Source organism: Xyrauchen texanus, chromosome 1 (genome assembly GCF_025860055.1).
Source record: "Xyrauchen texanus isolate HMW12.3.18 chromosome 1, RBS_HiC_50CHRs, whole genome shotgun sequence".
Lineage (NCBI taxonomy): Eukaryota > Metazoa > Chordata > Actinopteri > Cypriniformes > Catostomidae > Xyrauchen > Xyrauchen texanus.
In genome coordinates this window covers 1,122,861-1,144,569 of record NC_068276.1, presented here as the reverse complement: position 1 = coordinate 1,144,569, position 21,709 = coordinate 1,122,861, and the positions used below count along the sequence as shown (strand labels likewise).

Sequence of the window (21,709 nt, the reverse complement as noted above, 5' to 3'; positions counted from 1 at the left end):
TGTTTTTTGACATGTTTTATTTTACATAAAGAAAAATGCATGCTGCACATGCTGCACACTTGTGAAATAAAGTATATTTTATATAAAATGCCCATAAGTTTCAAGCATTTTTTTTCACCATCATGATCAGGAAGTAACTCTCATAATACAATGAAACGGATAAGTATATACAATTATATTACACAAGATCAATGTTTTAAAATGCTTATTGTACTGTACCTTAAAGAATCATTATAACGTATAAAGTATGATGTTTCGTTTGTAATAAAAGCAAGCTACTCTCCAAAACGTTAGGTGGCGCTACTCGGTTTAGAACGTAAGCTCCGCCCCTCACTTCAGGTTCTGGCGCTGGGGTTCTGAAACTGGTGGTGTAGCCTACTCTCCAAAACGTTAGGTGGCGCTACTCGGTTTAGAACGTAAGCTCCGCCCCTCACTTCAGGTTCTGGCGCTGGGGTTCTGAAACTGGTGGTGTAGCCTACTCTCCAAAACGTTAGGTGGCGCTACTCGGTTTAGAACGTAATCTCACTTCCGGTTCTGGCGCTGGGGTTCTGGCGCTGGGGTTCTGAAACTGGTGGTGCTGCGGGTCTGCAGCTGGATACTATTGTGGAGAACAGCAGCTAGCAACTCAAGGGTAACTGCACAGATCTGAAAACACAACCACATCATTAAGAATATTTGTTTGATCACACTTCAGTCAATGCAAATCACGTTTTTAAATGCAGTCACATATTCCAGGATAAAATAGCCATATAAAAAAAACAAATAAATGTACATCTTTGGATACCAAAAATACACTCATAAATACACACACGTTAGAACAGCAAGGGGAAAGAAATACGGGCAGAACATAATTCAAGACATACCTGTCGTAACATTCACAGTGAAAAGGGGGAACACTAAGTTGAATGTAAACATCCCACTGCAGTCACAGTCTCCAGTCGATGCTTATTAAACGCGGACGTAGTTTGGCATTACACCGTGTCCTAACTACACGTGACGCGATAAAATTCCAGCGACAGCAAGTGTGTCTGTCCACACTAGACGCGACGCGACTGTGAGACGCCACACGTCAATCAAAAATCACAGCCATTCAGAACAGCGTGTGGGCGGAGTCTCTCTGGGAAAGCGCACTGCTGGCCTGCACTCGCATTGGAAATGGGTAAGGACATAATCAAATCAAGAAATAACATTATTAAAAATCAAAACATTAACAAAATATACTCATTGACTAATTTTGTTATGAAGTACAGTTGTATGTTTGCATAGAATTCAGTTTGAACGCTATATTATATGCTTTCAAAATCTGAGGTAAATTATCCATTATCGCTTGTGGCACAGTGACCTATTTTTAACTAAAAATAAATAATGTGTACTCATAACCAGTGTAATTTCTTCATATGACAATCACTTTATTCGATCTTGTTCATAGGGAAATTCTTATCCATCCCGTCGCTTTATTATGGATGGAAGGAAAATTATATTCAAACTCAAATGAAACAATTTTAATACTATACAAAAAACTAATGAACACCTGAGATTATTAATGACCAAAAAAGATTACAAATGAGATTATTGAATACGAAATATCGCATTCATTATTTCTCCCATTTAGGTCCGAGGTTCAAACGAGAGCTCTGGAGGAGGAAGAGAGTAGTGGCCTTTCTTTTATTACAGGGGAGGAAGACGAGAATGTGGGTGCATCCAATAAATCAAAGAAGAGCAGAGCAAGGGGCCTATCACAACCTAGTGCAGGAACTTTTCCTGGACAAGGCACGTTTTTTAAATTATTTCCGTATGTCCTCCACTGATATGGAGAATGTGCTGTCCTATGTTGGGAAGGACCTGAGGAAGCAGACCACATCATACCGTGTTCCAGTTGAGCCACAACAACGCCTTGCTGTAACACTAAGATAAGTAAAATACACTGTACTGTTGTTTTATTTTTTTACCAAATTGTCAAAGAAGCTGTCTTAAGTGGCTTATATGCCAAGAAAGTCTGTGTAAAAGCACTTTTTTTTATCCATAGTTAAATGCAAATATTGTTATTGTTTTTACTGTTATTAGGTGAATGCCTCAAACACAATTATAGATATATAAATATGAAAATTATATTATTAAGGTAAATATATTGCAATTCCATTTGGGGGCACAAATGATGATGACATTATACAAGACTATTCAATTGATGACTATGCATAGAAGAAACAACTATACAGAAAAAAAATAAATCTGTAAAGTAGTTTATTTCATAGCAACTGGTTTAAAATTGCTCAACACAACATTTTTCCATCAACCTTATAAAAGACCACACAAATGTGCTTCAACATAGCCTTTACAAAAACAAAACAAACAATAAAAATAAAAAATAAACAGTAGTAGACAGTAGTTTATAGTTTGTAACAAACTTGGAAATTATATATGAACAGTATGCTGCAAAATTAGTCACATATGACGCTGTAAACAGTATATTTGGTTGTGCACATGGGAGAAACTGGGTGTAAACCCTCAAGACATTTTGAACATCAATGAAATATTGAAATAAGATTAAACTACTCAAACATGTAGTAATGTAGTCTTCAGAACAAAGTGTTTGTGTCTGCTTGGGTGTCTGTCTGTGTGAGTGGTCTGCATGCGTCTACACGTGCGTGCACCTCTGTGTGTGTGTGTCTGTGCATGTATATATATTATATATATGTGTGTGTGTGTGTGTCTGTGCACCTCTGTGTGTGTGTCTGTGCATGTATATATATTATATATATGTGTGTGTGTGTGTGTGTGTCTGTGCACCTCTGTGTGTGTGTCTGTGCATGTATATATATTATATATATGTGTGTGTGTGTGTGTGTCTGTGTCAGAACTTAACTGTGTAAATTTCCCCAGCTATGCTGTGATGGTGCAGCTGAAAAATTAGGATGATTTGGCAGGCTGTGTGTATGATTAAGCATGTAGTTGTGAGGTTCCACGTGGTATTGAGGTGCAATTTGATTAGTAGACATAGGCCTGGGCATTTGATGCTGCTCCTCCTCCCAGTTGACAATGAGTGACATTAATTTTACTTTTAATTGCCCTTTATTTACCGTTATTTTCCTCATCTCGGGTGCCAAACTCAATAAAAAAAGTTCATCAGGATCTTCATGAGGCATTGGCTGCTGAGGAAATTTGTACAGCTCTGAGGTGGCCACTTGTGCAGCTGACCTCCTCTTCTTTATCTGACCTCCTCTTCTAGGTCCCGATGTTGCATTTTCTTGCTCGTCTCCTGTCATGGTGTACTCTCTCTCACTTCCTCTTTCTCCTTGATCTGTTGAATGTTCTCTGTCTTTATTTTCTCCATCATTATCTTGTTCTTCACATGCAAATTCATTGGTGTGACTGTAGTCATCTAAGTTGCTCCTTGTCCTGAGGAAAACAAATAATAAAATACCCTAAATTAAATTATAAAAATGCAATGTTTGAACTAACATATGACAGAATGTTGTAGTTTGATAACAAAGAATCTTACATTCTTGGCTGAATATATGGCAAAAGGAATGTCATACAGTGATAGTATTTCCATTCCTTTTGTTTAGTTGCCCCTGAACCACTTGGTGGGCGTGGTCTGCTTGTGTTTCTCACAAATGTGTCTCGTAGATTTTTCCACTTGGACTTTAGAGTTTCATAATCTGTAAAACAAACATAGATGCATTATTCACAAACTCTAACAATGTGTTTTTTATTCACAGGTATTTGGCAACAGGAGACTCGATGCACAGTCTGGCGTACTGCTACCGTCTCGGAGTCCAGACAGTGTCTGACTGTATCAAGGAGACATGTAGGGCCATTGAAGAACAAATGTTGCCAATCTATCTCCCAAAGCCCTCAAAGGGAATGTGGGAGGACATAGCTTTGTCCTTTGAAGATGGGTGGAATTTTCCCAACTGCATTGGGGCACTAGATGGGAAACACATCTACATCACTGCTCCGCCAAAATCTGGAAGCCTTTTTTACAATTATAAAGGCTCTTTCTCAATAGTTCTCCTTGCCCTTGTTGACGCCAACTATAAATTCATCGCAATCCAGGTTGGTGATTTTGGAAAAAGCAGTGATGGAGGGTCTACAGCAACTCAACACTAGGCAGAGCAATGAAGGAGAAGACACTGAGTGTTCCTGAGGAAAAGTGTTTGCCTGGTGCTGAGGACCTGGGAAGACTTCCCTACGTGATGGTTGGAGATGCCGCATTCCCTCTCAAGCCCTACTTAATGAGACCCTACCCAGGGAAGAATCTAGAGAGAAGAAAGGCAAATTTCAATTACCGCCTCAGCAGAGCCCGAATGACAGTGGAAAAGGCATTCGGCATACTATCCTCGCGCTGGCGAATTTTCCACAGAGACATTAACTTGATGCCCGAGACCACAGACACCATGATTGTTGTGACATGCATTCTGCACAACATGCTGACACACCCAGGTGAAGCAGAACACTGGCTCAGAGAGGCATCTGAAGTTGTGTCCTTGAGGGGGCTGACTGAACACCCCAACAGAGGAAGCCTGGAAGCATCAAATGTGCGAGAGAAGTTTACAGATTACTTCAGCTCTCAGGCAGCATGTTTCTGATCAATACATTTGAAAACATCCAAATGTAGTTCTTGGAGACGCTTTAAAAATGTGTTGTATCAAACACTTTGAATTGATGCAAATCTGATTGTTGTAAACTTCCATGATTTACTCTTGTGGTATCTTTTTTTAATTTCTCTAGTTCAGAATAAAATGGTTTAATTTCAGCTGAACTGTTTTGTACTGTCTTTAATCCATGCACATTTTGGATATATTTTTGCCACTAGCTTATGATTTGAATCAGCATGGGAAAACATAATATGCTATGCAATACACAGTACATAATAAATATATATATTGACCTACACGCCATGGTAAACTACCATATTTTAGTTCAAATCATTAATAACTATTAACATTGCATTACATATATATATATATAAAATATAGGTCAGTATAGAGAGATGTTAAAAATGTGGGCTGTTGGTTTGTTTCTCCACGAATAGGGTTGCTTACTAGAGAAGCTGCACTGAGGACAGTGTATGTGCCACAGGTGAAATTTTCCATTTACTACATACATTAGGCACTCTGATTCCATATATGGGGCACATATATATTATTCATATGATAGACTATGCATAATAGCCCCTCTGCCTCGTGTCACACCGCCGGCGCCTCTGCTACGAGCAGCGCGGGCACGGCCAGATCTGCCTCGCGCGCACCGAGTGTGCACAGCTCGGACTACTGTCATTGTCATTGTGACTCTCCACCCTGTCTGTATTTCAGTAGATTGTCTGGAATGACACCCCTGGATACAGAGACACAAATCGTCATGCCTATTCACTCTACTTTACATTGAAAATAAAGCGGAATTTGTTTTACACAGGTTGATGCGTCATTAGTAGCCTACTATAGCTAAATGCTACATTCATTCATTCATTCGCTGTAGATGAAAGTCTAAACTTAACTTACCATGTGTATTCAATGCTTCAGCTATACTTCTCCAGACGGAATCCTTTTTCCTGATGTCTTTGGAATTTGTGGGATTTATCATAGAGAATTGAATGCCTTTGAACTTCGACAATCAGTTCCTCGTCATCCATGTTTGATGATTAAATATTCATGACACGCAGAACTTCCATCCAATGAGATCTCTGTGTGGGCGGATCTGTCAGCCGCGACGTCGCAGAAATAGGAACCGTTTCTAAATTAGAAACTTTGCATGTCGCCGTCGCGTCTGGTTAGGACAAAAACTCTGATTAACATGGAAAAGATACCTTTTATCGCGTGTCGCGGCATCGCGTCGCGTGTAGTTAGGACACGGTGTTACTTTGCCGTAATTCGCTCGCCCATACATGGTCAGACAGGAAAACAATGGCGCGCCGTGGCTCAATCAGCGTCGGCTCCTCTATTAAAACAAATATTCGCTTGGCAATCTAACCCACAGTGAAAAATGACAGACAAGAAAAACACTTTTGAACATACCTCAACACTCCAACAGCATCTGAATCGCTGATTCACCACACCAGAGCCAGCAGTACATTTACACTGTCCCAGTCGAAGGACACCAGGTGTTTATATAGAAGCCTGCCTCAATCGCGTTTGATGGCTTTAGGTGCGTACACACTGCCAGCGACATCGCGCGCGACAGCGACTCAATACCATTCATTTTCAATGCGAGCACAGCGACTTCTGGCGACACGAGCTGTCGCGACCGTTGGCGCTAGATGTGGGCATGTCCAGTGACGCGACAAAGTTGAGAAAAGTTAAGGTGCCTACACACTGCCAGCGACTTTGTCGCTGCAAGTCGCCAGTGGCTGGCGGTGAAGTTGCTAGTGGGTGTTCCCACTACTGGTTGCCTAGTAACGTTTATAAATGACATTCATGGATGCCATTCCATTGCTGTTGACGGCGAATCTCTTTTCTTGCCACTAAATACAAAGATTTTGGAGGGAAAAGACTAAATATAAATGGAATCAGTACATAAAATACTTTATATCAAAGATGAATGAGAAACCAGGCGTGCTGTTTGCCAGAGCGGCTGTTTATCTGCGGCGAAAATGCAAATGCCGGTCTGTCTGGGTCCATAAAATCCCCGCAATCTCAGATACACCTTTCCACGCAGTATTTTTCTTAAAAATGTCCTTGTACGTGGGAAGAGACATATCATAGAGCACTGGAAAATTTCTAACAGCAAGAATTAACCTTTCATCCATCTTTCCGTTACTGCAGGAGCTGAGAGAAAGAGAGAGAGAGAGAGAAGGATCACGTGAGCTCTCCCGTCGTCTCTCCTATTGGCTGTCGCTTCCGCAAACAGCACGCCTGGTTTCTGCAGCGATAAAGTCGCTGGCAGTGTGTACGCACCTTTACTAAATGCCTGCTCCACCCACCAATTAGGAGACATATCCAGCTGCAGACCTGCAGCACCACCAGTTTCAGAACCCCAGTTTCAGAACCCCAGCGCCAGAACCTGAAGTGAGGGGCGGCGTTATTGACAACGAGACAAGCATGGTGGAGAGCATGGTGAGTTGTGTAACGTTTTTGACATCATGTTGTGAAAAATGATTGCATATATTAAGTTCAGCGTTTATCTGCTAAATATTTAATTTGTGCATAACTTTATCATCTTAATGAAGCTTGAATATGTTGTCATACTTTACTGTATTAAAAAAAAAATTCTACGGATGGTTCGATACATTTTTGCGTGTTGTAAATGAGCCTTGCGGTGATGTTTTGAAGACATCTTGTGAAGGTGTTAAAGTGTTTGTTCCACGTTCCTCTGTTATATGCATTGTTTGTGAGTTAATGTTACCTTATAGTTGAGGTTTTTTTTTTACGTTGAGATTATTGTGTGGTGCTTTCATCTCTTGTAGAGACATTTCGAATTAATGAAGACCACAAGGAAAAGGCCCACAACAATCTCCTGGAACAGTCAGAAGCTTCCAGAGAGCCCTTTCTATTTCATTTTGTGTTCAGGGATGACATGGAGTTATTTTAGCAAGAATGTAAGGACAAAATGGGCCTGAGAGTGAATTCCTCATTTGATACATTTTAAGTTTCATTTATACAGGATTGTCATGATAAAATGGGCCTAGGGGTGAATTGGTCATTTGTTGTATATATTTTTATTGTTTCTTTTAAAATTATGCTGAATTTTCTCTCTTTTTTAGTTTTTTGACATGTTTTATTTTACATAAAGAAAAATGCATGCTGCACATGTTCTTGTGAAATAAAGTATATTTTATATAAAATGCCCATAAGTTTCAAGCATTTTTTTCACCATCATGATCAGGAAGTAACTCTCATAATACAATGAAACGGATAACTATATACAATTATATTACACAAGATCAATGTTTTAAAATGCTTATTGTACTGTACCTTAAAGAATCATTATAACATACATTATAAAGTATGATGTTTCGTTTGTAATAAAAGCAAAATACTCTCCAAAACGTTAGGTGGTGCTACTCGGTTTCGAACGTAAGCTCCGCCCCTCACTTCAGGTTCTGGCGCTGGGGTTCTGAAACTGGTGGTGTAGCCTACTCTCCAAAACGTTAGGTGGCGCTACTCGGTTTAGAACGTAAGCTACACCCCTCACTTCAGGTTCTGGCGCTGGGGTTCTGAAACTGGTGGTGTAGCCTACTCTCCAAAACGTTAGGTGGCGCTACTCGGTTTAGAACGTAAGCTCCGCCCCTCACTTCAGGTTCTGAAACTGGGGTTCTGAAACTGGTGGTGCTGCGGGTCTGCAGCTGGATACTATTGCCAATTAGTGACGTGATTAAACATGAAAATGAAAGAGTCAGAACGAGAGTAAACTAAAGGGACCCAATCCTAACCAGGCCCACAGGCTACATCTGTGTCCACAAAGACAAAACTTTGATTGTGAAATGTTGCATTTGACTGCACAAAATGGCGATGAGGGACTTTGAGTGAGCTGAAAGATCAAAGTTGATCGTTGGATGTGCTTTCCATCTGCGCATGTGCAGATAAAGCTCCACCTGCTGACCAAAGTGCAGTACTGCAGAAGCAACACAACTGCATTTCATTCATTTAACACAAGTGAGCTGTGTAAATGGGAAATATCACTTTTTCTAATTTTGTCAACACAACTGTATTCATTTTAATGCACAAACGTAAGAGCATTATTTAATTTAAACATAATTACATTCTTTGGACCAACAATTACAAATTTAAATTTTTTTGAGTGGTTCTGACTATGGATATGTACTGTATACACAGCCCCACTTAAAAATTCCAGAACTAGCTCTTAAATATTTATTTTGAGGAATAACTGAGATTGAGTTTTGACCAAAAAAATTTAATGATATGGCTCTTGTTAAGAATAAGGATGTGTCACATCTTCTACATTCATACACATGAGCAAGCAAATTATGTTACTAGCTAAAGTTAAATAAAAATAAACATTTCTCGAACTTATTAAATTTAATCCTTTCTTTACACCACCTCTGTCCTGTCAGTCTGCCTGTTGAGTAAATACTAAATTATAGTCTCCCATCTACTGGTAAAATTTGATGAAAGTTTATTTATTATAATTGACTAAAAATAGTGTTTTACTTTGTTTTTTGCAACAACACTGTTTAAGGAGAAGAAGAATATTGAACTGTCACTATATGTATGCAATATCAGACAATGAGTTTAATCATTTAAGGTTTAATCATCTCATTCTTCTTTGAGATGATTAAGCATGCAAGATAACATACAACCTACAATTCTTCATAAAAGATGTGACAGTCAGAGGTGGAGCCAGAGGGGTGTTCACCCCGGGTGCCACCCCAACTTTTTATTCTCTGCTGGCAGTTGCTGATGCTGATTGACATCTCATTTAACCTATTTTTTATTAAATTTTTTACGTTCGCCGGCAGCACACACAGTTTTCAAACGGACAAGGACTAGCTGAGGCTAGTCAGAGTCAGTGTGGTCAGACTTCAGGATCACCAGCAGGTCAGAGCATCTACCAGACACAGGCAGTCAATCACATGGCAAGTTCAGGAATTTACGTTGAGATGATTTTGTCAGATTAAAAGGATTGTTCACCCAAAAATGACATTTCAGTCATCATTTACTCACCCTCATGCCATTCCAAACCTGTATGACCTTCTTCTGCAGAACACAAAAGAAGATATTTCGAAGCATGTTGGTAACCAAATAATTTTGGGTTCCTGTCGACTTCCATTTATTAATTTTTTCTATACTATGAAAGTTGATGGGAACCAAAACTGTTTGGTTACCAGCATGCTTCAAAATATCATATTTTGTGTTCAGCAGAAGAAAGTCAGTCATACAGGTTTGGAAGTTTAAAATGTTGGTTCATGTGTGTAATTATTGTTGATGGCTGTGGCATTTATATTGTGATTATACACTAATGGTTCTTGTGTTATTTTAGATGTATCAAGGGATGACACAGAGACCTCTTGTTCTGAGAAAGACAGTGAGCCGGAGCTGCCAGGAGATGTTCATCACTTATAAATTATTTCCTGTCTGTAAGTACTGTGTGAAATTATTTTATGTATTTTTTTGTAAATGTGAGGTTTTTTGTAAATAAACTCAGCATTTCATGTAACAGACACATGCTACTGTATCTTCTCTCCTTGGTACTTAAGCTTTATTTTCTGAAAATATTTAGGATGTTCAACACTTGTAGACACAAACAAAGTGACCCAATACTTTCCTCTATGTGAGTACTCTGTGTGTGTATTACTATCAATACCAGAAAAACAGCTTATAAATCATACATACCATTTTTTTTTACATTTAAATATTTAGGTGATGGATAGGTTTAGGGGATAGAAAATACAGTTTGTACAGTATAACAATTATTATGGAAATGCCCCATAAAACATGGAAAACCAACATTGTGTGTGTATGTGTGTGTGTGCGCGTGCATGTGTGCATGTGTGTGTGTGTGTGTGTGTGTGTGTGTGTGTGGACGCCCGAAAGTAGCAGTGGCCACCCCCTGGCCACCCCAAATATAAAACTCTAGTTCCGCCACTGGTGACAGTACTGTGCACACTTGTGCTCCGAGGACTCCCGGTCCTACTTGGTGATGACCCAAGTAAATTCTACAACACTTGCTTAGTATGTTCTCATTGTGACATCTTAAAGGTAACATTTTGGTTTGGAGTTCTTCTCTGCATTTCATCAACTCTATCCTGCTCTCGTTCTACTGTTACTATGGAATAAAGTAAACATAGCCTCAAAAATCTTGGAAACGTTTAGATGTATATGGAGATGGTGAGCAGTGTGTTCCCCGTCTGTCGCTCACTTCGATGTTGTGTCGAGAGAACCGACACTAGGGAACTTTCTTGAAGGCTTCGATTACCTCTGAACTTAAGAAAAGGCCAATGAGAATTTGGCAGACAGAATTGACATATCCCTCCCCCGGACATACGGGTATAAAGGGAGGGACTCGTGCATCTGTTGATTCAGATTTCTTCTTCGGAGATGAGCGGTTGTGCAATCAGTGAGCTGAGATCACTACTGTTCCACTCACCTCTGTAGAGTGTCTGCTGTTGGATCTATGGCACATTTCAGCAGATTTCTCCTCTGGGCACTTGCCCCTGGACAGTTTCACAGCACTTTGACAGAGTATTTCCTAAAAGAGATTATTTTCTCTAAAAAGCAATACACAGCTGGGGTTGAATGTCCTTTTCAGGATGGGTCTTTGTAAAGATGCCCTTCCGCTGCTGTGTAGTTCCTGGATGCGGTCGATTTCTCTCCGCTCCTGACGGTCATAGACGCTGCATTGTTTGTCTGGGCCGCGATCACACTGAGGCGGCGTTTGTGAATGGTTCATGTTCTCACTGCAAGAACTTAACCATGGCAACGTTGCGGAACGCTACTCCAGCCGCCCCCCGCGTCGCTCCTTCTTCCCATGTGTCAGAATGCCCAGTCTGAGGCTGATGCACAGATGGCTGACATGCTTGCCCCGGCCACCATCAGTGTGGGGATGGACTGGAACCCTCCATCCTCCCCGCAGCCTTCACGGCTAGACGATTGGTTCCTAGTGTCTTCCCGGAGGTGCATGATGAGCTGACGAGGTCGTGGAGGGACCTAACTCCTCAGTCACTAACCTGCCCCCTGCCTGGTGTGTGGAACAATGCTCACCCCTGTTCAAAGAATCTCTTTTATTGGCATGGAATTAGACTCAGTCTCAATTACCTTATTCAAGATAGGCACAGCGGTTCCTCTAAAACAATTCCAATTTTCTGTGGTGCGGTCCCCTTACTGGCGGACCCGCATCTCCCTTGGGCAGTCCCCGCTGCACCCCCAGCCTGGGCAGGTTGTGGTCTCTGTGGGGTTTTTTCCCCCTGAAAGAATAGGAGTTGGAAAAAAACGCCTTCCCTGATGCATGTGATTGCGTTAAGATGGCCCCAGCAGCTTTATTGGAGAAACTTAGAGTGAGAAAAAACGCTTTTGGTGCGGACTGCTCCCATGCTTGGCACATCGCTTTGTTCCCCCCGTTCGGGATGCCGGGAACCTAAAAAGTTCATGACGATTATTATGGGGCATTGGGGAAGGCTACGTGCAGTCTGATGCAGCCTGTTGCTTTGGCACGCAACTGCAGGCCTGCACCTGCGTCAGCAGCGCACTTACATGGTTCAGCGCATGGCGTGATTGAATAGGGACTCCTAGTGTCACTTCACGCAACACAACGTCGAAGTGAGTGACAGATGGGGAATGTCTAGGTTACTGTTGTAACCTCCGTTCCCTGATGGAGGGAATAAGACGTTGTGTCCCCCTGGCCACGATGCTGAACTGAGCCACTGCAATAGCCGAACCTTATTCTCGGCCACTCAGTGCAAAACCTGAATGAACAGATGCACGATTCCCTCCCTTTTATACATTTATGTCTGGGGGAGGGACATTCAAATTCTGTCTGCCAAATTCTCATTGGCCTTTTCTCAAGTTCAGAGATAACCAAGGCCTTCAAGAATGTCTCCTAGTGTCATTTCACTCGACACAATGTCTCATTCCCTCCATCAGGGAACAGAGGTTACAACAGTAACGTAGACATTTTGGTTTCCTCGTTTCACATGAACTATGGCTAGTAAAATCACCCATACCATTGGGCCACTGTAAACTGTCTCACTGCTGAGATTAATAGTTTCGAAGTCTGCTTGCCATGCTGCAGTTGTGTATTCTGTACAAGAAGTAGAACATGATCTCTCTCCCACACTAGTACAAGCCCCTTAGAACAGCAATGTGAGGAATACTTTTTCCTCTTCCTTCATGTTTTGCGCTTAAAATCTGTAAATTGAAATGTGTTATGCCTACTAATGTTAATAAACCTTCTAAATACAGGTGCGTGTGGATTGAAAAATTAATGTTCAAGGCTGTAAGTTCATTGTAGGCAGGACAGATGACACCGTGACAATTCATTGATCTTGCATATGAACATCTCCATAATGTAGAGTTGTTGTTTTTTTTTTTTTTTTGTACAGGCTGTTAGGTTGCTAACTGTCTTCTCTGAAGATGAGCCTGGCATGCCAAATGATCTCCACCTAGATGCGATATCAACTGTGATCATTATAGAGAGTCACATGATCATGGATGATATCCAGAACCTACCTCATGCAGTTTGTTTGGGCTTTCCTATACTGTGCACTTGAAATATCCTAAAGCAATGAAAAATACTTTCACCTTAATTCAAAGAGTGATGCTTGGTTTTGGGAGAAATAAAACTCCCACAAAAACTCCAAACTCTTAAAAAAATCTGCTGTTGAGGTACAATGTTAAATAGTGGGGGGCCTTGGGTCAGGAAGTTATGTCTAGAGGCTGTGAGATTCATTGCCAGAGTTATTACTCTCATATCGTTACCCACGTTGTGTCGGAGAAGAGACACTAGGGGACCCATTCCAATCTTGCCATGTGCTGAACCGTGTACGTGAACTGCCGATACAGAGGCGGGCAGGGATTCATCCAGTGCCGCGCATCGTCTGTACCTGGCTGCACGTACCCTTCCCCAATGCCCCATACAAACATCGGGATCCTTCTAGTTACCCTGAGAGGGGAACAAGACGATGTTTGCCAACATGGGAACGGGCCAGCCTGGCTGGGCCTCTTTTCTCTCTATGTTTCTCGCATAGAGCAATCACGGCCGGGGCCCTTACACGCATATAGGGAAGGGGGTTTTACCCAGACCCTGCGGAGACCACACCTGCCCTTTTTCTTGGGGAGGAAAAGTGGTAGACACGTCACACGGCCGTCTTAGGGCTTGTGTGGAAGGTATGGTGCGGTGGTAGATCCAGCCTCGAAAGGGGGGAGGAGCTACAGCACGGCGACCGGGGCAGCTGTAACTGCCTAAGGGAGACACGGGGGTCCGCTCGTAAGGGGACAGAACCGTGGAATTACACACAGGGGGAGTGTAATTCCACCCGGCCGGTCGGTCTACGTGTTACCGAGTTCTTCGGGCTCGGACCTGACAAAACACGAGACGCAACCGACTCAACGCGGAGGTTGTAAAACCTCGCGAAGGTGTCGGGTGTTGCCCAACCCGCGGCTCTACAGATGTCTGCTAGGGAGGTGCCCTTGGCCAGTGCCCACGAGGACGCAACACCCCTTGTTGAGTGAGCTCGGATCCGCAAGTGTAGGGGCACGGCCTGGGTGTGATAAGCCAGTGTGATGGAGGCCTTACCTGCAGAGCACCTATACCAGTACAGGGTACAGGGAACTGGCATGCTTGCCGTGTACTGCGGAAAAGCAGACGCACCTGAAGGGGGGCGGGAGCCGGGCAAACTGAATTGCGTAACCGAGTCGAATGGTCCGGTGCAGCCAGCGTGATGCGTTGGGAAGCGCAAGCCACGCTTCCCATCTCTGTGCTAGGGGCACCAAAGGGACGAGTATTTTGGATGTACCCGGCGGGGCCTCGCAACGGTGCGGTACAGGTAATGCAGCGTCGGGCGGCTTCGTCGCGGCCTGAGGCTGAGGTGCTGAGAATAGACTCAAAGCACTTACCTTGCTCCGTGCACCCGGCAGGGGGCGGGATCGTGACTGAGGAGGAGGTCTGATGCTGGCGTCCTCTGGACTTGTCTGAACCGGCCGGCCGGGGGACAGTCGTGGGCAGGCGGAAGGCGGGATCGCCGCGTCCGGTGTACCAGGGCTGTCGTAATCTGAAAGCAGATTGCCGTGAGAACGGCATTTGCGGGCCAGGTGACCCAGAGGCAAAGGAAATAGCTCTTATTGAGAATGTGGGTACCAAAGCCCCCGTCAGGGGATGTGGCAAATGAAAAAACAAAGGATTCTCCTTCCGGCCCTCCACCGGGGGACGGAGTGGTCTTACCACCTCCGGAGCTAACGTCTTCGGCTCTGGATCGGCTGTCTCAGGAACGCTTGGCAGCCTTCCGGGTCCTAGAGGGGGTTCGTGAGACAGGGGGCGTGCGCCACCTGCGGGGTGCTCGACGCTGGGGCTGAGAGCTGGGCCCGGGTTGAGGCGGAGCAGGAGCTGTTTTTTTCGCAGGGGGACGCTCTCGGCGGGCAGACAGGGCAGGGCCCATAGCGGCAGGTCTGCGGCGGGGCATGATGCTTGAGAGATGGCCTCTGTCTGCTTCTTCACCGCGGAGAACTGTTGGGCGAAGTCCTCGACGGTGTCGCCGAAAAGGCCAGTCTGAGAGACAGGTGCGTCCAGGAGGCGGTTCTTGTCGGCCTCATGCATCTCGACCAGACTGAGCCAAAGATGGCGTTCCTGGACCACTAGGGTGGCCATCGCCTGTCCGAGTGCCTGCACTGTGGCCTTCGTCGCTCTCAGGGCGAGGTCGGTCACTGAGCGCAGGTCCTGCAGCACATCAGGATCAGGTCCACCCCCGTGCATGTTTCTGAGTGCTTTGGCCTGGTGGACTTCCAGGAGGGCCATCGCATGCAGGGCAGAGGCAGCGTGTCCAGCCGCACTGTAGGCCTTCGTGTTGAGCGAGGATGTTGTCCTACAGGGCTTGGATGGGAGTACGGGGCGGCCACGCCAGGAGGTAGGGCTACCGGGGCATAGATGGTACGCAACTGCCCTATCGACCTGGGGAATCGCCCCGTATCCGTGGCGCTCTCCGCCGTCAAGGGTGGTGAGAGTGGAGCGGGTGGCACCTAGACGGGCGGAGAGCAGGGCCCTACACGTAGACGTCAGCTCGTCATGCACCTCCGGGAAAAACGGGACCGGGGGGATGCGAGGCCGCGAACGGCGCACTGCCCCCAGGAACCAGTCATCCAACTGTAAAGGCTGTGGGGAGGATGGAGGGTTCCAATCCAACCCCACGCTTACGGCGGCCCGGGAAAGCATGTCAGACCTCTGAGCGTCGGCCTCAGCCTGGGCCTGCTGGCCCGAAGGCGGCAGTCCAGGGGAGTCCTCGGGATCAGACATCACACTCTCCGATGCAGCGGCGAGCTCATCTGCTTCGGGCTCGGGAGGATAGACAGCCGGGCCATGAGGCGAGCCGCTATCGCCGCTGGCGTGGGCGGGGACCAGCGGCGTGTCGGGAACGGGAGGTTCGCGGGGGCTACCCGGCGAAACCGCACCCGCTGCCGCCCCCAAATCGCCCCCAGCGCCAACCGCATCGTCCTCAATCCCGTGGGAAGAAGGAGCAATGCGGGGTGCAGCTGGGGTGGCTTGCTTTCTGTTGAAAGCAAGCTGCGACCGCAACGCGGTCATGGTCATGTTCTCGCAGTGAGAACATGAACCATCCACAAACGCCGTCTCGGTGTGATCGCGGCCCAAACACACGAGACAGCGCCTGTGGCCGTCTGAAGCGGAGAGTACTCTAACGCATCCAGGAACAACACAGGGGCAGAAGGGCATCTTGAAAAAGACGCGTTCTGAAAAGAACGTTCAACGCTGCTGTGTTTTGCTCTTTTAGAGAAATTACTCTTTTAATAGGAATTTACTCTTTTAATACACAGTGTGTGTGTGTGTGTGTGTCTGCGCTGTCGAAGCGCTCAGGGGCAACAATGCACACCGTGCAATGTAAAGGAGAAAGCCGCTGTTGTACAGCATGCAGGTCGTCAGAGGAAACAGGAACGTTTTAATGTGGTGTGTAACTCGCAGCAAACTGCAGACAGACCATCAGCTCCGAAGAAATTTTCTGACTAAACTTCCGTAATTGCCCCTCTTAAATACCCATATGCGGGGGCGGGGTATGCAAATACTGACTGCCAACTCTCATTGGCCCTTTTCAATAGGTCAGAGGTGAATATCGGCGCTCAAGAGAGACCCCTAGTGTCGCTTCTCCGACACAACATGGAGAGAGCGACAGAAGGGGAACTACAGATTTTTGTAAAATCAACACACACACACACACACACACACACACACACACACACATGTTGTGTTTCCATGTTTTATGGGGACTTTCCATAGACATAATGGTTTTTATACTGTACAAACTTTATATTCTATCCCCTAAACCTAACCCTACCCCTAAACCTAACCCTCACAGAAAACTTTCTGCATTTTTACATTTTCAAAAAACATAATTTAGTATGATTTATAAGCTGTTTTCCTCATGGGGACCGAAAAAATGTCCCCACAAGGTCAAAAATTTCGGGTTTTACTATCCTTATGGGGACATTTGGTACCCACAAAGTGATAAATACACGCTCACACACACACACACACACACACACACACACACACACACACACACACACACACACACACACACACACACACACTCACACAAGGTAAATTTAAACCTCATTGATGAACACAACACTTTACTTCAGTTTCCTCCATCTTTTCCTGAGCTGACAACATTCTATCCTAAAGGATGCTACAAAATGTGACCACTTCGATGGGTTTAATCTAGTGCTGTGCCGATACCTATTTTTTGAAAATGGTACAATTAACAGTCAAATACTTTTATTTTTGAATATGATACAATTACTGGTCATTGGCCAATTGAGTACCAAGTAAACACCTCAAACACATTTGTATTCATCTTATTTTGCAATGTGGAAGCAAGTGGTCTGCTTTCCGTTCAATGTGTGTATTTTAATAATCGATTAATCAGATAAATTATGACATGTCCTATATTTTATTCAAATGTTATTTTTAATAAACAGAAATCATAAATACCGTAAGGATTTGGTTTGGTTTACTGTACTGAAATATTCTATACTCTCACAAAACTTTGAAAATAGCCTTAATAGTTATGTTTGATTATTATTATTATTACTTTCCGGACATATGCAAAACAGTTCATTTGCTTTACTTGTAAAACTTAAAAATGTACTGATTATTGAAGAGTAAAATGATTCATCCATGGAGTGGGGGAAAAAAAATCAGCCCAGGAGAGGGCAATGGTGACACCGGAATAGAAATATTTATAATTTTGCCCAGCTAAAAAATACATATTATGTTAGACAAATGTGCTTTTTCACTGATTATCATTGATTATATACATTTTAAGTATTTTTAAGTTTTAAAACCATATTGTCACTGATTACTTGTTTCTATATTATTTTCAAAAATAAATTTTTAATGGAAGTACATGCTTATCCAGTAAAATAATATTGGCCATTGTATAAATTTACTTGTGAAATCAGACATTACATTTTGCACTAACAGGACTATCAATTATCAGGACTCTTGGCATTATTATGCATTATATTTAATTTTATATTCAGTTTAACATGATGAGAAATGATCTAAAAAATTAAAATGCACACATGACCATGACATGCATAAATAAATATATTTAGAAATTATTAAAAGCATAAATAATGAGGAAATACATACATTTGGAAATTAATGTGTGAATAAAAAATACATATTTTGTTTTTCATTTATTTTCAAATATTTGCATTCATTTATTTTTAATGTAGGCAGTTTTGGTCTTCTTCAGAAGCTGACTGTTGTTTATAGATTGATGCATGTTTTTCTCAGGCATTTTATGTGGTCAAGCATTTATTAATTTAAAAAGGAATATTATTTATCGTGTTATATTTTGGTTAGGAAAAGCGCAGCCTTGTATTTCAAGGATATTTTCCAGAAGTACAAATAAAATTATATATGTGAATATATTGTCCATCTTTTAAATTTAAGAGTAATAATACTGTGAATAATATAATTTCAATTACCAGATCTTAATTTCTTCAAATAATATAAAGTTTAATATTTTCTACATAATTAATCAGCACAGCTAAATACATTTTCTAATTATGTATGATGGAAAACTAAATGCAGCAGACACACATATATCACTCTGCATGTGCAAATTGACTGTAATCACTGTAAACTGTAATGAAAAACATTCTGAACTACTAATAATTTCAGGGGGGTTGTCCCGGCTTTTTGTCATGGTCATCTGGTCACCCTAAGTGACGTGAGCAACTTGCGCTACAGTTAATGTGTTACAGAGGCAGACAAGGGGTGAGGATCTAAATGCGTTTTTTTTTTAAATAACTGGACAAACAAGACTGGAGCACACAAAACATTCACGATGGGAAACAAAAGATATAAACAAGGGAAAACATCCACGACAGGCTCAGGCAGGAACACAGACCAGAGTTTACAAGAAATAAACATTTGAAACATACATTCAACGACTGACTACGAAAGGAAAAACAACAGGGTTTAAATACACAAGGACAATAATTACTAACAACATGCGAGTGAGAACAATGACTGACTGCAATGATGAGGGCAGGGAATTATGAGAAGTGTAGTTTATGACAAGTGAAACACGGGGCAGACAACAGGGGATCGATCATGATTGTGAAGCAAAATGCTTGTCAAGGTGTTAATTATGCACTTTGGGATTATTAAAACATTAAGCATGATGTTAGTGTAAATTACAGATCTAATTAAAATGATTAAACTAATTCAATATATGTATATTTTGTTACAGGTCTGCATGGAAGTACTTGAAGTTCCATTTTTGTGAGCATTAATATTTTCTACTTTCATCATAAGACTATTTAGTCTAGTAATAGATAATGTAGATTCAGATCATGGTGCACTCTCAGAAATAAAGGTACAGAAAAGTAAAAAAAAAAGGTACAAATGCTCGTCGCTGGGGCAGTACACTCAAGGCGAACAAACTTGTACCATATTTATGGGTACAAATAAGTATCCCTACAGTTTGTGCCTTTTAGGTACAAATATGTTCCTTCAAGGGTACAAATGGCTTGAGGTACAGCAATGGTACCTTACCATAGGTACAGAGTTGCACCCTTTTATACTGTACCTTTTGAGAGACAATTTGGTACCTTAGCAATACATTTGTACCTTAATCCACTGGTACAAAAAGGTACCCCATTAGATGGTACCAATCTGTTCTCGTTAGGGGTACCACCCCAGCGACGATGCCATTGTACCTATAAAGTGGCAAAAATGTCCTTGATAAATAGAAAAGATGAGAGCAAAAGAAAGCAATGTTTTGTTTTCCCACAATCAATGATTCAAAAGAAGTTAAATTGTACAAATTAAAATACTGGAAAGTGAATAACTACCGCACACCACAATCTTCGTTTGCAATAAACTTTAATGAACAAAGTTTTTCACATTTAAACAACTTTAATGGAGAATCACTTCATGAATGCATTACTTACTGCAGTGTAAGAACATAACATAACATCATGCTTTATACTGACTAAAAGCTACTGTGAGTGGTCATTGTATGCTTAAAGAGAAAAGCAACATCAAAAGATTAGTCGATTAACACTTGTAGTCGATTAATATTTGTACAATCTGAAGGTGTAATTTTTAACTATTCTTACACAGTATTTCATTGCCACAAATACAGATCTCCAGGTACCTCCTCTGCATGCGTGTAGGTTTCAGATCACCCTCTATCCTTCCCCTCCAAACTTAAAACTATTCTTCCACACAGTATTTCATTGCCACAAAGATATCACCATCACCGTATACATAGCAAGGGCATTAAAATCTAGCTCTGCCCCAGGCTGTATCACAGTCCATTCCTGGTCAAATTTGACTGAATAAGCATAAAAGTGCTGGCTAAAATACTTTGGAAATATCAGTTTTCCACAAAGAACCCACATAGTGTCCACATTAAAAATGTATTTCATTTGGAAAAAAAAGAGGAATTCTCTCACCATGCAACACATCCAAAACAAAAACATCTTGTGTGGCATACTTGACATTGTTAATGGTTACTTCTGAAACACGTTGAATAACTTTATCTTCACTAAAAGAAACATCAGTAAAATATTGCTCTAGAGCACACTGGAGAGTAAGTGGTAAGGAACTCAAAATCATCTAAGAAATTATTTTAAGAAAACTCCCAGCATTGTTTTAACTGGTGACGGTTGCTCAGAGTGGAACCTATATTAATGAAATTACGACAATTACTTGCAATATTCTTAAAATATTGGTGTTTGCTTTCAAACCTCATGCACCAGAGAGAACGAAGAGGCCCAAACATTGACATTAATCTAGAATAATGAATTAAATAATGGCACTTCGGTGTAATAACATTTCCAAATACAGCTTTCAACTCTGTCAAAAATTCTTGCACAAGTACATCTAAAAGAGGAAGGTTCTCTCTTCTCACCGTTGGAGCTAGAACAATATCTATAATTTCTCTGCACAACAGGTACACACGCCAATATTGACACTCAGGAGGTATACGAGGTGCAATCAAAAAAGGAATAAGTCTAAAAAGGCACCATTTCTGAGATGCCGAGCCCACAATGCCTCCTTTTTGTAGTAGTCTTTCAGACAATTGTACCGGCTTATTTGCTCTATCATTTTGACCTATTGTCATTCTCTGTAGCTCTTCGTTTACTTCTTGTATGCTAATATGTTTCTCTTTATGAGCTTGGCACAGGACAAGTTCCAAAACTAAAGGTATGACACCCTCTAACATGTCATGCATTATGTCTGGAGGTAAGGACTTAGTAACATCAAAATAAGGAAGCACATTAAATGGACAACTACACTGTACCCCATATGTTACTCTACTGTCAGGATTTTGCTGGATACATTCCAGGTGATACCGGTGAACGTCAGATGTTCTTAAAACATAACTATCTTCCTGAAATTTCTCTTTTATATCTGTATATGTTCCCATACAATGTCTACAAACTCTTCCTGAGTTAAATGACATACTGAATCCTCCAATCATGTGAGCTGAAAGGTTATCTCCTGAAATGGTAGTGTAAAACAGTTAAAGGATGGGCAAGGAGGAGGCGAGAACCGGCTTGTCAACATA

At 42.3% G+C, this 21,709-nt stretch overlaps 2 protein-coding genes across 2 annotated transcripts in view; one reads left to right on the top strand and one right to left on the bottom strand.

The window, feature by feature from the left end:
• The window catches only part of LOC127648178 (histone H3), a 1,095,985-nt gene that overhangs the window by 123,186 nt on the left and 951,090 nt on the right, over window positions 1-21,709 (top strand). The window lies entirely within an intron of this gene.
• LOC127648099 (uncharacterized) overlaps window positions 1-21,709 on the bottom strand; it is a 259,510-nt gene that overhangs the window by 48,669 nt on the left and 189,132 nt on the right. The window lies entirely within an intron of this gene.